Genomic DNA, 12486 nt, shown 5'->3' on the forward strand with positions numbered 1-12486 from the left:
TCTGTCGCCAAAGGACACTCTTTGTATCACATAAGAGTCAGGTTCTCTTGCCGTGTTCATGTCTCTCCATAGGAAACACGATTTTCGCGAAATCTTATGAGTATTCCTAATAGGTTATTCAAGAGGTCTGGTCCCTTTGCCCAATATTCGTTTAGAATATGGCCCATATAGCTAGCACTGCTATTGAAGACGATGCGGACAGGTGTGGATTTGTTATACTTTGTTATTTCTTCAGTGTTTAGTTTACGAGCTACATCTCTGTCGATCATATCTTGTATCTGTTGTTGGTACACTTTCGCGTGATCTGGATTTTTGCGCAGACGTTGTTCTACATATAAAACTTTATTTATCCTCGAATTTGATATAGCTAAGACAAGCTAGTTTCTTCGAGAAACAAGTGAAATATATATTAAAAAATAAAAATAAAATAAGTAAAATAGAAATAACAATATTATTATATCCGTTAACTTCTTACACATTAAAACTATATAAAAATACAAGTTTACAAAGTTTGTTCTATTCACCCCCTCCCCAATGATAAAAAGTCTTAGCTAAAAGTACATTGTCGGATTGCTGTAATGAAGTCATTTAGTGATGTAGCAGTTTTTATAATTTCTGGTAATGAGTTCCAAGTCTTTGCAGCAAAATAGCTAAAAGATTTTTAGTCCGTATGTTGTAGAAGACGGCTTCCTTAAATGAAGAATATCACTTCCCCTTAGGCAGTAAGTTACAGATCGCAGGGTGAAAAGATCTTTTAAATACTGCGGGTACTCTTGCAAATGCAGGCATTTAAATATAATGATGAGCATGCTGTGAATCCGCCTGTCACTGAGGGTTACACTACCTATCTGCTGCAGAAGTTCATCGTAATTGGAGTCTCTGTTGACATCAATCTTCCATACGCGGCTCTTTTGTTGTCCGGGAGGTTATGCGGGTCTTTAATCCATGGGTAGGTAGTTATCCATAGATTCTCTTGTGAATTATATTCAAGATTATTCTCGATAAGATTCAATTCCTTTTCTTCTTTGAGCGTATAATTCTTACTGCCTGGTGGGCATTTCTCACATTTACAGCCGCCGCAGCGCGTTGTACACTCCACGCCCAGATTTTCTATTTTGTAGAAATCGCTTAACTCGATTTCTCTTACATGATTTACATGTGCTACATTGTATTTGAAACATTCTGCATTTTCTTCAATTGCTGGGTGTGTCCCACCGATACAGAAACCAAAGCGATTCTTTAGCAAAAGGAGGTGTCCCGAGCGATTTTGCGTTTCTGGATGCAATCTTGCATAGTCATATCCTATCAGCACGTCGATGGTTCCAGTTGGTCGTTCTATGTCCTACTTCGGACGTCAAAAACATGGAGTATTCCATCGATCTTGATTTTACGGATGTTAGATGTTATTTGGTCGATTCCGTAAACTTCAATGAGGGTCTGATGTCCTAGCAAATCAATAAGTGGTAATGTGTACTTCTTCGTCGTGATATCCTTTTTCTCTGCTCCAACCTTTACAAGTGACAGCTGAACTGTTGTACCATGCAATTTTTGCGCTTTGGCTGTCTTGTTCGTAATAAAACTAAGCGAAGATGCATTATCCCACATAACATTAATCCAATCTGCGTGCGTTATTGTGCGTTGTATCTGTAAGAGGCATGTGGTCTTACTACTGATTCTCGAACACGTGTTTGTGGTGCCAGAGACTTCTTCTTCTTGATCATCCTCGCCGGTTGGGGTGTTCGTTTTATTCTCGTGAAGAGTTCGGTGATGGAATACCTTGCAATTATCAATTCCACATTCTTTCTTCTTTTTGCACTGAACCCAGCGATGGCCTTTTACAACATCCTTTCTCTGTTGAACAGGTTTAGCTAGATAATTTCTACACTCGTAAGTGGAATGCTTCGCGTTACCATGCACAAGGCAATATTTTGCCGTTAGCGATGGTCTCCCATCTGATAAATGGGTTGCACCTCGCACTTGAGGTGTGCCTGCTGATCTTAAGTCAGATGCGTCATATTCTATGGCACGTTTTTGATCCAAAAGAAAATCGAGGAGACTCGGAAATTTGTCAGTTTTGTCGACTGTACTTTTGCGTGAGCTAACAAGCCTAGCCCATTCCTTTCTGTGATCAGGAGGAAGTTTGCTTTCAATAGTACTAACTGAGCTTGTGGTTGTAATTTCCTTTTCAATACCGAGTCTTTTCAAGTCACGATAACTATCCTCTATCATATCTACGAATTCCACAAATTTCTTGCTTTCTCCCTCTCGGATGACTTTAAATCGCTTGATATCATTAATGATCACATCCGTGACTTTTCCTGGGTCTCCGAACTTTTCATCTAAATGGGCCCACATTTCTTCGATATCATCATCAACTGATTTAACCTGTGCTAGAGCTTCTTTGTCAAGACGAGTACGTAACGTGTACGGGGCTGTGAGCTTAGTAAGACCTGGCATTACTTGCGTTTGAAAATCTCGCTTAAACTGAGGGTACTCTCTTATATCGCCTTCAAAGTGCGGTCTTTTGATCTTCTCTAAATGTACAATACTGGCGGTTCCCGGTGAATTACTGTTGCATAGGGTTGTTTCGCTGAGTTTGCTTTCTTCCTTTCCACTGATTCGGGTTTCAAATATTTCAAGTATTTGACTGTACAGAACCTGGACATTTGAAATCCATAGCAGTTCTCTCCATCATTTCCTTGCCTATTAACTCTAGATATTGTTCATTCCTTAACTTGGATTTAATAAATGCTTCTTCGAGTTGTGCGAGTACTTTCTTCATGAGAGAAGTTGCAGGATTCTCAGTTTCTAGAATGTGCGACGCATTGCTAAATATACCATCAAAACGAGTGCGCGCACCGGATCTCTTTATTAGAATGTTTTCTTTCAATTTTTCATTTTGCTCTCTCTGTTGATTTTCTAGTTCCTCGCACTCACGTGTAGCGCGCGCGTTAGATTCATCAAATTGTATATTATCCATGTATTCATTTCTCAGATTTGTTGCATCTCTGTATAATGTTTGCAGCTCACTCATCCAATTTTCAGCTGCATCAAATTCTTCGTCGTTTAGAAACGATGTGAATTGCTCATGTTTACCTTCAAGGTCTTTCATAGCGTCTTCCAATTGATCATTGGCTTTCTCTATAGCTGCGATACTGTTTCTGTCTCGAACAGAGTTTAAGAAATCGCTTCTTTTTCTTGTGAATTTCCCTTAAGCTGAGCGTCTCGCTATCTTTGCTGCTTCTGCCATCTTGTTGCTGTCAGTGTTGCCGTCCCCAATGTGACTCGGTTTTCAACTTGACTTTTGAATGGCTTTCGAATGTTTCACTAGCCGCATTACCAAGGATTCAGATGTTACACTGTAAGGTTTATTGCCACGTTTCATACAGTAAGTTAATCGAAAGATGTCAATAGATTACAATTCGTTAGGGGAGTGAAAAATATATAATAAACGAATAAAAAGTTACAGCTTACCCATTGGTGTCTGTGGAACGGATCCGCGACTAGTGAAGATGATTAAGTTCGTTACGTCGCATAATACGTATTTAAGTAAATGTCAGAAATTGCTTTCGAAGGCCAAAACAGTACTCTTCTTCTGTCTCTCAAACAGAAATGGAATTAAAAAAACAATTTCCATTACCATTGACAAAAAATGGCTCAAGGCCCATCCGATAGGCAGAGGCTGGAACATAAGGAGAGAATCTCTTTAGCCAAAAAAAAAAGGGTTTTTTAAGAATAAACAATTAACTTTAATTAACCCATGGTGAAATACATGTATGTAATAAGTGTCGCTGCTTAAATAGCTAATTAAGTATATTCAAAAAAATCAGAAACCCATAAGGGTTGAAACGTGTAACTCCCTATGATTCGCATTGTACAAAGCGTTTGCACATTCATTTACACAAAGTACCATATTTGGAAAATCACGAGAAACATCAAAATTACTATATTTGGATTAAATTAACAGCTCGCGTTCTATGGCTTAATCTTGGTTTTGAACAAGCTTGGTTGAATAAAGTTAAAGTTGGTTGAATGGTCCTGTTTCATCTTCTTGAAGTAGTCTGGAGAACTGGAGAACTTCGCTTCGATACTCTTAATTTATTTCTTTAGTTTCTGTGAGAAATTTACAGCGTTTAGGTCAAAATTAAATCAAGTTACGAGGGTCTGAATGGGCTTTAGTGTTTAGTGTTATTTGCCCATGTTTTTTAGTGTTTGCTGTTACATTGGGCAATATTTTAATGTTTACTGTTTTCAGAAAAATATACTGTTAAGTGTTTGGAAGGTTTTCATGAAAAATTTAAGCATTGTAAATTCTTATCTGCTCTTCAAAATCGGATAAAATCACTCATGAACTTAGAGAAAATTTTTTGGATTTCTCTTTGGAAATCTTCGGTAGTCTTCGGACGTCTCTGTTAGTCTCTGGACATTTTCGGTAGTATTTGGAAATCTTCGGCAGTCTTCGGAAATCTTCCGAACTGATCGAAAATCGTCCGAAAATTGCCTAAAACTTCTTGATATACTAAACAAAATAATAGTGGCCCTTTTGGAGCCGTTTTTGTTTCGTTTTGGAGAAAATTTACTGTTACAGTCAATTGTTTACTGTTAGTGTTAAAATGACTAACATTTTACCGTTTCATGTTACAGAAGCAAAAAATTAAGGTACTCCCATTCAGACCCTCAGTTACCGCAAAACCAAAAATTATGTTGCTTGTATCATTACGTGTATAAAGCATTCGTGTACAAATTCTTCGTCTTTCCAAATATGGTACTTAGCAAAATGAATATTCAAACACTGTGCACGCACGTTACACGTTTCAACCCTTATGGGTTTCTGATTAAACTAAAAGAAGCTTTTGATTTTTTAAAAAAACATACATTTCAATGGTAATATATTGGTTCTAGAAAACTGCCAGAAAGAGAAATAATTGTTTACGACCTTACAAAATGCAAAATTTATTGACAACAGAAAATGTGACCAACCTTTCAGGAACCTTTCTTGAAATTGATTTGAAAGTGATGCTGCTTGGTCTTTAGACATATGAGGGAGTATTTTTTCACACATCTCAATGATAGTTTGCCAAGGCAATACCTTGAAATTCCGCATGTTTTTCTCAGCCATCGAGGCATCAACGGTTGTCCAGCATTCAGACTGTTTAGAGCAAATCATAAAGATCAATAAACATTTTTTCGGCGCGATTTTTCAACAGACCGCTATTAGGTGAGCTATTGCCTTGAAAAAGGCTGCAAACGGTTTTGCAGGCGTCTCTCAGCGTTTCGGCTCGACTTTACTAAAGTCCGCTATTTGGTGAGCCCAGGTCAAATTATGAGCTGAAATTGTTTTTCTGACCAAACTTCTTAAAAATGGTGTCAAACGGTTTTCACTCTGGGGGAAAAACGCTTGCAGGCCTCTCTGAGCGTTTCAGCGCCTTTTTTCAACACGCCGCTATTTGGTGAGCTATTGGCTTGAAAAAGGCTGCAAACGGCTTTGCAGGCCTCTTTGAGCTTTTCGGCTCGATTTCGCTAAAGTGCGCTTTTTGATGAGCCCAGGTGAAATTATGAGCTGAAATTTTTTTTCTGAGCAAAGTTCTTGAAAATAGCTGCAAACGGTTTTCACTCTGAGGAAAAAAACGCTTGCAGGCCCTTCGCAGCGTTTCAGCGCCTTTTTTCAACACGCCGCTTTTTGGTGAGCTATTGGCTTGAAAAAGGCTGCAAACGGCTTTGCAGGCCTCTTTGAGCTTTTCGGCTCGATTTCGCTAAAGTGCGCTTTTTGAAGTGCCCAGGTGAAATTATGAGCTGAAATTTTTTTTCTGAGCAAAGTTCTTGAAAATAGCTGCAAACGGTTTTCACTCTGAGGAAAAAAACGCTTGCAGGCCCTTCGCAGCGTTTCGGCGCCATTTTTCAACAGGCCACTATTTGGTGAGCTATATCCTTGAAGAAGGCTGCAAACGGTTTTGCAGGCATCTCCGAGCATTTCGGGTCGATTTTGCTAAAGTCCGCTTTTTAGTGAGCCCAGGTCAACTTATGAGCTGCAATTTTTTTTCTGAGCAAACTTCTTAAAAATGACGGCACACGGTTTTCAGTCTTGGGGAAAAACGGTCGCAGGCCTCTCTGAGCATTTCTGCTCGATTTTGCTAAAGTCCGCTTTTTGGTGAACCCAGGTCCAATTAACAGCTGACAATTTTTTCTGAGCAAACTGCTTGAAAATAGCTGCAAACTGTTTTCACTCTGCGGGAAAAACGCTTGCAGGCCTTTCTGTGCGTTTCGGCGCCTTTCTTCCACAGGCCGCTATTTGGTAAGCTATTGCCTTGAAAAAGGCTGGAAACGGCTTTGCAGGCCTCTCTGAGTGTTTCAGATCGATTTTGCTAAAGTCCGCTTTTTGGTGAGCCCAGGTCATATTTTGAGCTGAAACTTTTTTCCGGGGCAAAGTTCTTCAAAACGGCTGGAAACGGTTTTCACTCTGGGGGAAAAACGCTTGCAGGCCTTTCTGAGCGTTGTGGCGCCTTTTTCAACAGGCCGCTATTTCGAAAGCTATATCCTTGAAAAAGGCTGCAAACGGCTTTGCAGGCCTCTTTGAGCTTTTCGGCTCGACTTTGCTAAAGTGCGCTTTTTGATGAGCCCAGGTGAAATTATGAGCTGAAATTTTTTTTCTGAGCAAAGTTCTTGAAAATAGCTGCAAACGGTTTTCACTCTGAGGAAAAAGACGCTTGCAGGCCCTTCGCAGCGTTTCAGCGCCTTTTTTCAACACGCCGCTATTTGGTGAGCTATTGGCTTGAAAAAGGCTGCAAACGGCTTTGCAGGCCTCTTTGAGCTTTTCGGCTCGATTTCGCTAAAGTGCGCTTTTTGATGAGCCCAGGTGAAATTATGAGCTGAAATTTTTTTTCTGAGCAAAGTTCTTGAAAATAGCTGCAAACGGTTTTCACTCTGAGGAAAAAAACGCTTGCAGACCCTTCGCAGCGTTTCAGCGCCTTTTTTCAACACGCCGCTTTTTGGTGAGCTATTGGCTTGAAAAAGGCTGCAAACGGCTTTGCAGGCCTCTTTGAGCTTTTCGGCTCGATTTCGCTAAAGTGCGCTTTTTGATGAGCCCAGGTGAAATTATGAGCTGAATTTTTTTTTCTGAGCAAAGTTCTTGAAAATAGCTGCAAACGGTTTTCACTCTGAGGGAAAAAACGCTTGCAGGCCCTTCGCAGCGTTTCAGCGCCTTTTTTCAACACGCCGCTTTTTGGTGAGCTATTGGCTTGAAAAAGGCTGCAAACGGCTTTGCAGGCCTCTTTGAGCTTTTCGGCTCGATTTCGGTAAAGTGCGCTTTTTGAAGTGCCCAGGTGAAATTATGAGCTGAAATTTTTTTTCTGAGCAAAGTTCTTGAAAATAGCTGCAAACGGTTTTCACTCTGAGGAAAAAAACGCTTGCAGGCCCTTCGCAGCGTTTCGGCGCCATTTTTCAACAGGCCACTATTTGGTGAGCTATATCCTTGAAGAAGGCTGCAAACGGTTTTGCAGGCATCTCCGAGCATTTCGGGTCGATTTTGCTAAAGTCCGCTTTTTACTGAGCCCAGGTCAACTTATGAGCTGCAATTTTTTTTCTGAGCAAACTTCTTAAAAATGACGGCACACGGTTTTCAGTCTTGGGGAAAAACGGTTGCAGGCCTCTCTGAGCGTTTCTGCTCGATTTTGCTAAAGTCCGCTTTTTGGTGAACCCAGGTCCAATTAACAGCTGACAATTTTTTCTGAGCAAACTTCTTGAAAATAGCTGCAAACTGTTTTCACTCTGCGGGAAAAACGCTTGCAGGCCTTTCTGTGCGTTTCGGCGCCTTTCTTCAACAGGCCGCTATTTGGTGAGCTATTGCCTTGAAAAAGGCTGGAAACGGCTTTGCAGGCCTCTCTGAGTGTTTCAGATCGATTTTGCTAAAGTCCGCTTTTTGGTGAGCCCAGGTCATATTTTGAGCTGAAACTTTTTTCCGGGGCAAAGTTCTTGAAAATGGCTGGAAACGGTTTTGACTCTGGGGGAAAAACGCTTGCAGGCCTTTCTGAGCGTTTCGGCGCCTTTTTTCAACAGGCCGCTATTTGGTGAGCTATATCCTTGAAGAAGGCTGCAAACGGTTTTGCAGGCATCTCCGAGCATTTCGGGTCGATTTTGCTAAAGTCCGCTTTTTACTGAGCCCAGGTCAACTTATGAGCTGCAATTTTTTTTCTGAGCAAACTTCTTAAAAATGACGGCAAACGGTTTTCAGTCTTGGGGAAAAACGGTCGCAGGCCTCTCTGAGCGTTTCTGCTCGATGTTGCTAAAGTCTGCTTTTTGGTGAGCCCAGGTCAAATTATGAGCTGCAATTTTTTTCTGAGCAAACTTCTTGAAAATGACTGCAAACGGTTTTCAGTCTGGGGGAAAAACGGTTGCAGGCCTCTCTGAGCGTTACGGCTCGATGTTGCCAAAGTCCGCTTTTTGGTGAGCCCAGGTCAAATTATGAGCTGCAATTTTTTTTCTGAGCAAACTTCTTGAAAATGGCTGCAAACGGTTTTCAGTCTTGGGGAAAAACGGTTGCAGGCCTCTCTGAGCGTTACGGCTCGATGTTGCTAAGGTCCTTTTTTTGGTGAGCCCAGGTCAAATTATGAGCTGAAACTTTTTTTCTGAGCAAACTTCTTGAAAATGGCTGCAAACGGGTTTCACTCTGGGGGAAAGACGCTTGCAGGCCTCTCTGAGCGTTTCAGCGCCTTTTTTCAACACGCCGCTATTTGGTGAGCTATTGGCTTGAAAAAGGCTGCAAACGGCTTTGCAGGCCTCTTTGAGCTTTTCGGCTCGATTTCGCTAAAGTGCGCTTTTTGATGAGCCCAGGTGAAATTATGAGCTGATTTTTTTTTCTGAGCAAAGTTCTTGAAAATAGCTGCAAACGGTTTTCACTCTGAGGAAAAAAACGCTTGCAGGCCCTTCGCAGCGTTTCGGCGCCATTTTTCAACAGGCCACTATTTGGTGAGCTATATCCTTGAAGAAGGCTGCAAACGGTTTTGCAGGCATCTCCGAGCATTTCGGGTCGATTTTGCTAAAGTCCGCTTTTTAGTGAGCCCAGGTCAACTTATGAGCTGCAATTTTTTTTCTGAGCAAACTTCTTAAAAATGACGGCACACGGTTTTCAGTCTTGGGGAAAAACGGTCGCAGGCCTCTCTGAGCGTTTCTGCTCGATTTTGCTAAAGTCCGCTTTTTGGTGAACCCAGGTCCAATTAACAGCTGACAATTTTTTCTGAGCAAACTTCTTGAAAATAGCTGCAAACTGTTTTCACTCTGGGGGAAAAACGCTTGCAGGCCTTTCTGTGCGTTTCGGCGCCTTTCTTCAACAGGCCGCTATTTGGTAAGCTATTGCCTTGAAAAAGGCTGGAAACGGCTTTGCAGGCCTCTCTGAGTGTTTCAGATCGATTTTGCTAAAGTCCGCTTTTTGGTGAGCCCAGGTCATATTTTGAGCTGAAACTTTTTTCCGGGGCAAAGTTCTTGAAAATGGCTGGAAACGGTTTTCACTCTGGGGGAAAAACGCTCGCAGGCCTTTCTGAGCGTTTCGGCGCCTTTTTTCAACAGGCCGCTATTTCGAAAGCTATATCCTTGAAGAAGGCTGCAAACGGTTTTGCAGGCATCTCCGAGCATTTCGGGTCGATTTTGCTAAAGTCCGCTTTTTACTGAGCCCAGGTCAACTTATGAGCTGCAATTTTTTTTCTGAGCAAACTTCTTAAAAATGACGGCAAACGGTTTTCAGTCTTGAGGAAAAACGGTCGCAGGCCTCTCTGAGCGTTTCTGCTCGATGTTGCTAAAGTCTGCTTTTTGGTGAGCCCAGGTCAAACTATGAGCTGCAATTTTTTTCTGAGCAAACTTCTTGAAAATGACTGCAAACGGTTTTCAGTCTGGGGGAAAAACGGTTGCAGGCCTCTCTGAGCGTTACGGCTCGATGTTGCCAAAGTCCGCTTTTTGGTGAGCCCAGGTCAAATTATGAGCTGCAATTTTTTTTCTGAGCAAACTTCTTGAAAATGGCTGCAAACGGTTTTCAGTCTTGGGGAAAAACGGTTGCAGGCCTCTCTGAGCGTTACGGCTCGATGTTGCTAAGGTCCTTTTTTTGGTGAGCCCAGGTCAAATTATGAGCTGAAACTTTTTTTCTGAGCAAACTTCTTGAAAATGGCTGCAAACGGGTTTCACTCTGGTGGAAAGACGCTTGCAGGCCTCTCTGAGCGTTTCAGCGCCTTTTTTCAACACGCCGCTATTTGGTGAGCTATTGGCTTGAAAAAGGCTGCAAACGGCTTTGCAGGCCTCTTTGAGCTTTTCGGCTCGATTTCGCTAAAGTGCGCTTTTTGATGAGCCCAGGTGAAATTATGAGCTGTATTTTTTTTTCTGAGCAAAGTTCTTGAAAATAGCTGCAAACGGTTTTCACTCTGAGGAAAAAAACGCTTGCAGGCCCTTCGCAGCGTTTCAGCGCCTTTTTTCAACACGCCGCTTTTTGGTGAGCTATTGGCTTGAAAAAGGCTGCAAACGGCTTTGCAGGCCTCTTTGAGCTTTTCGGCTCGATTTCGCTAAAGTGCGCTTTTTGATGAGCCCAGGTGAAATTATGAGCTGTTTTTTTTTTCTGAGCAAAGTTCTTGAAAATAGCTGCAAACGGTTTTCACTCTGAGGAAAAAAACGCTTGCAGGCGCTTCGCAGCGTTTCAGCGCCTTTTTTCAACACGCCGCTTTTTGGTGAGCTATTGGCTTGAAAAAGGCTGCAAACGGCTTTGCAGGCCTCTTTGAGCTTTTCGGCTCGATTTCGCTAAAGTGCGCTTTTTGATGAGCCCAGGTGAAATTATGAGCTGATTTTTTTTTTCTGAGCAAAGTTCTTGAAAATAGCTGCAAACGGTTTTCACTCTGAGGAAAAAAACGCTTGCAGGCCCTTCGCAGCGTTTCGGCGCCATTTTTCAACAGGCCACTATTTGGTGAGCTATATCCTTGAAGAAGGCTGCAAACGGTTTTGCAGGCATCTCCGAGCATTTCGGGTCGATTTTGCTAAAGTCCGCTTTTTAGTGAGCCCAGGTCAACTTATGAGCTGTAATTTTTTTTCTGAGCAAACTTCTTAAAAATGACGGCACACGGTTTTCAGTCTTGGGGAAAAACGGTCGCAGGCCTCTCTGAGCGTTTCTGCTCGATTTTGCTAAAGTCCGCTTTTTGGTGAACCCAGGTCCAATTAACAGCTGACAATTTTTTCTGAGCAAACTTCTTGAAAATAGCTGCAAACTGTTTTCACTCTGCGGGAAAAACGCTTGCAGGCCTTTCTGTGCGTTTCGGCGCCTTTCTTCAACAGGCCGTTATTTGGTAAGCTATTGCCTTGAAAAAGGCTGGAAACGGCTTTGCAGGCCTCTCTGAGTGTTTCAGATCGATTTTGCTAAAGTGCGCTTTTTGGTGAGCCCAGGTCATATTTTGAGCTGAAACTTTTTTCCGGGGCAAAGTTCTTGAAAACGGCTGGGAACGGTTTTCACTCTGGGGGAAAAACACTCGCAGGCCTTTCTGAGCGTTTCGGCGCCTTTTTTGAACAGGCCGCTATTTGGAAAGCTATCGCCTTGAAAAAGGCTGCAAACGGCTTTGCAGGCCTCTTGGAGCTTTTCGGCTCGATTTTGCTAAAGTGCGCTTTTTGATGAGCCTAGGTGAAATTATGAGCTGAAATTTTTTTTCTGAGCAAAGTTCTTGAAAATAGCTGCAAACGGTTTTCACTCTGAGGAAAAAAACGCTTGCAGGCCCTTCGCAGCGTTTCGGCGCCATTTTTCAACAGGCCACTATTTGGTGAGCTATATCCTTGAAGAAGGCTGCAAACGGTTTTGCAGGCATCTCCGAGCATTTCGGGTCGATTTTGCTAAAGTCCGCTTTTTAGTGAGCCCAGGTCAACTTATGAGCTGCAATTTTTTTTCTGAGCAAACTTCTTAAAAATGACGGCAAACGGTTTTCAGTCTTGGGGAAAAACGGTCGCAGGCCTCTCTGAGCGTTTCTGCTCGATTTTGCTAAAGTCCGCTTTTTGGTGAACCCAGGTCCAATTAACAGCTGACAATTTTTTCTGAGCAAACTTCTTGAAAATAGCTGCAAACTGTTTTCACTCTGGGGGAAAAACGCTTGCAGGCCTTTCTGTGCGTTTCGGCGCCTTTCTTCAACAGGCCGCTATTTGGTAAGCTATTGCCTTGAAAAAGGCTGCAAACGGCTTTGCAGGCCTCTCTGAGTGTTTCAGCTCGATTTTGCTAAAGTCCGCTTTTTGGTGAGCCCAGGTCATATTTTGAGCTGAAACTTTTTTCCGGAGCAAAGTTCTTGAAAATGGCTGCAAACGGTTTTCACTCTGGGGGAAAAACGCTTGCAGGCCTTTCTGAGCGTTTCGGCGCCTTTTTTCAACAGGCCGCTATTTGGTGAGCTATATCCTTGAAGAAGGCTGCAAACGGTTTTGCAGGCATCTCCGAGCATTTCGGGTCGATTTTGCTAAAGTCCGCTTTTTAGTGAGCCCAGGTCAACT

Source organism: Oculina patagonica, chromosome 5 (genome assembly GCF_052425735.1).
Source record: "Oculina patagonica isolate OP01 chromosome 5, crgOcupat, whole genome shotgun sequence".
Lineage (NCBI taxonomy): Eukaryota > Metazoa > Cnidaria > Anthozoa > Scleractinia > Oculinidae > Oculina > Oculina patagonica.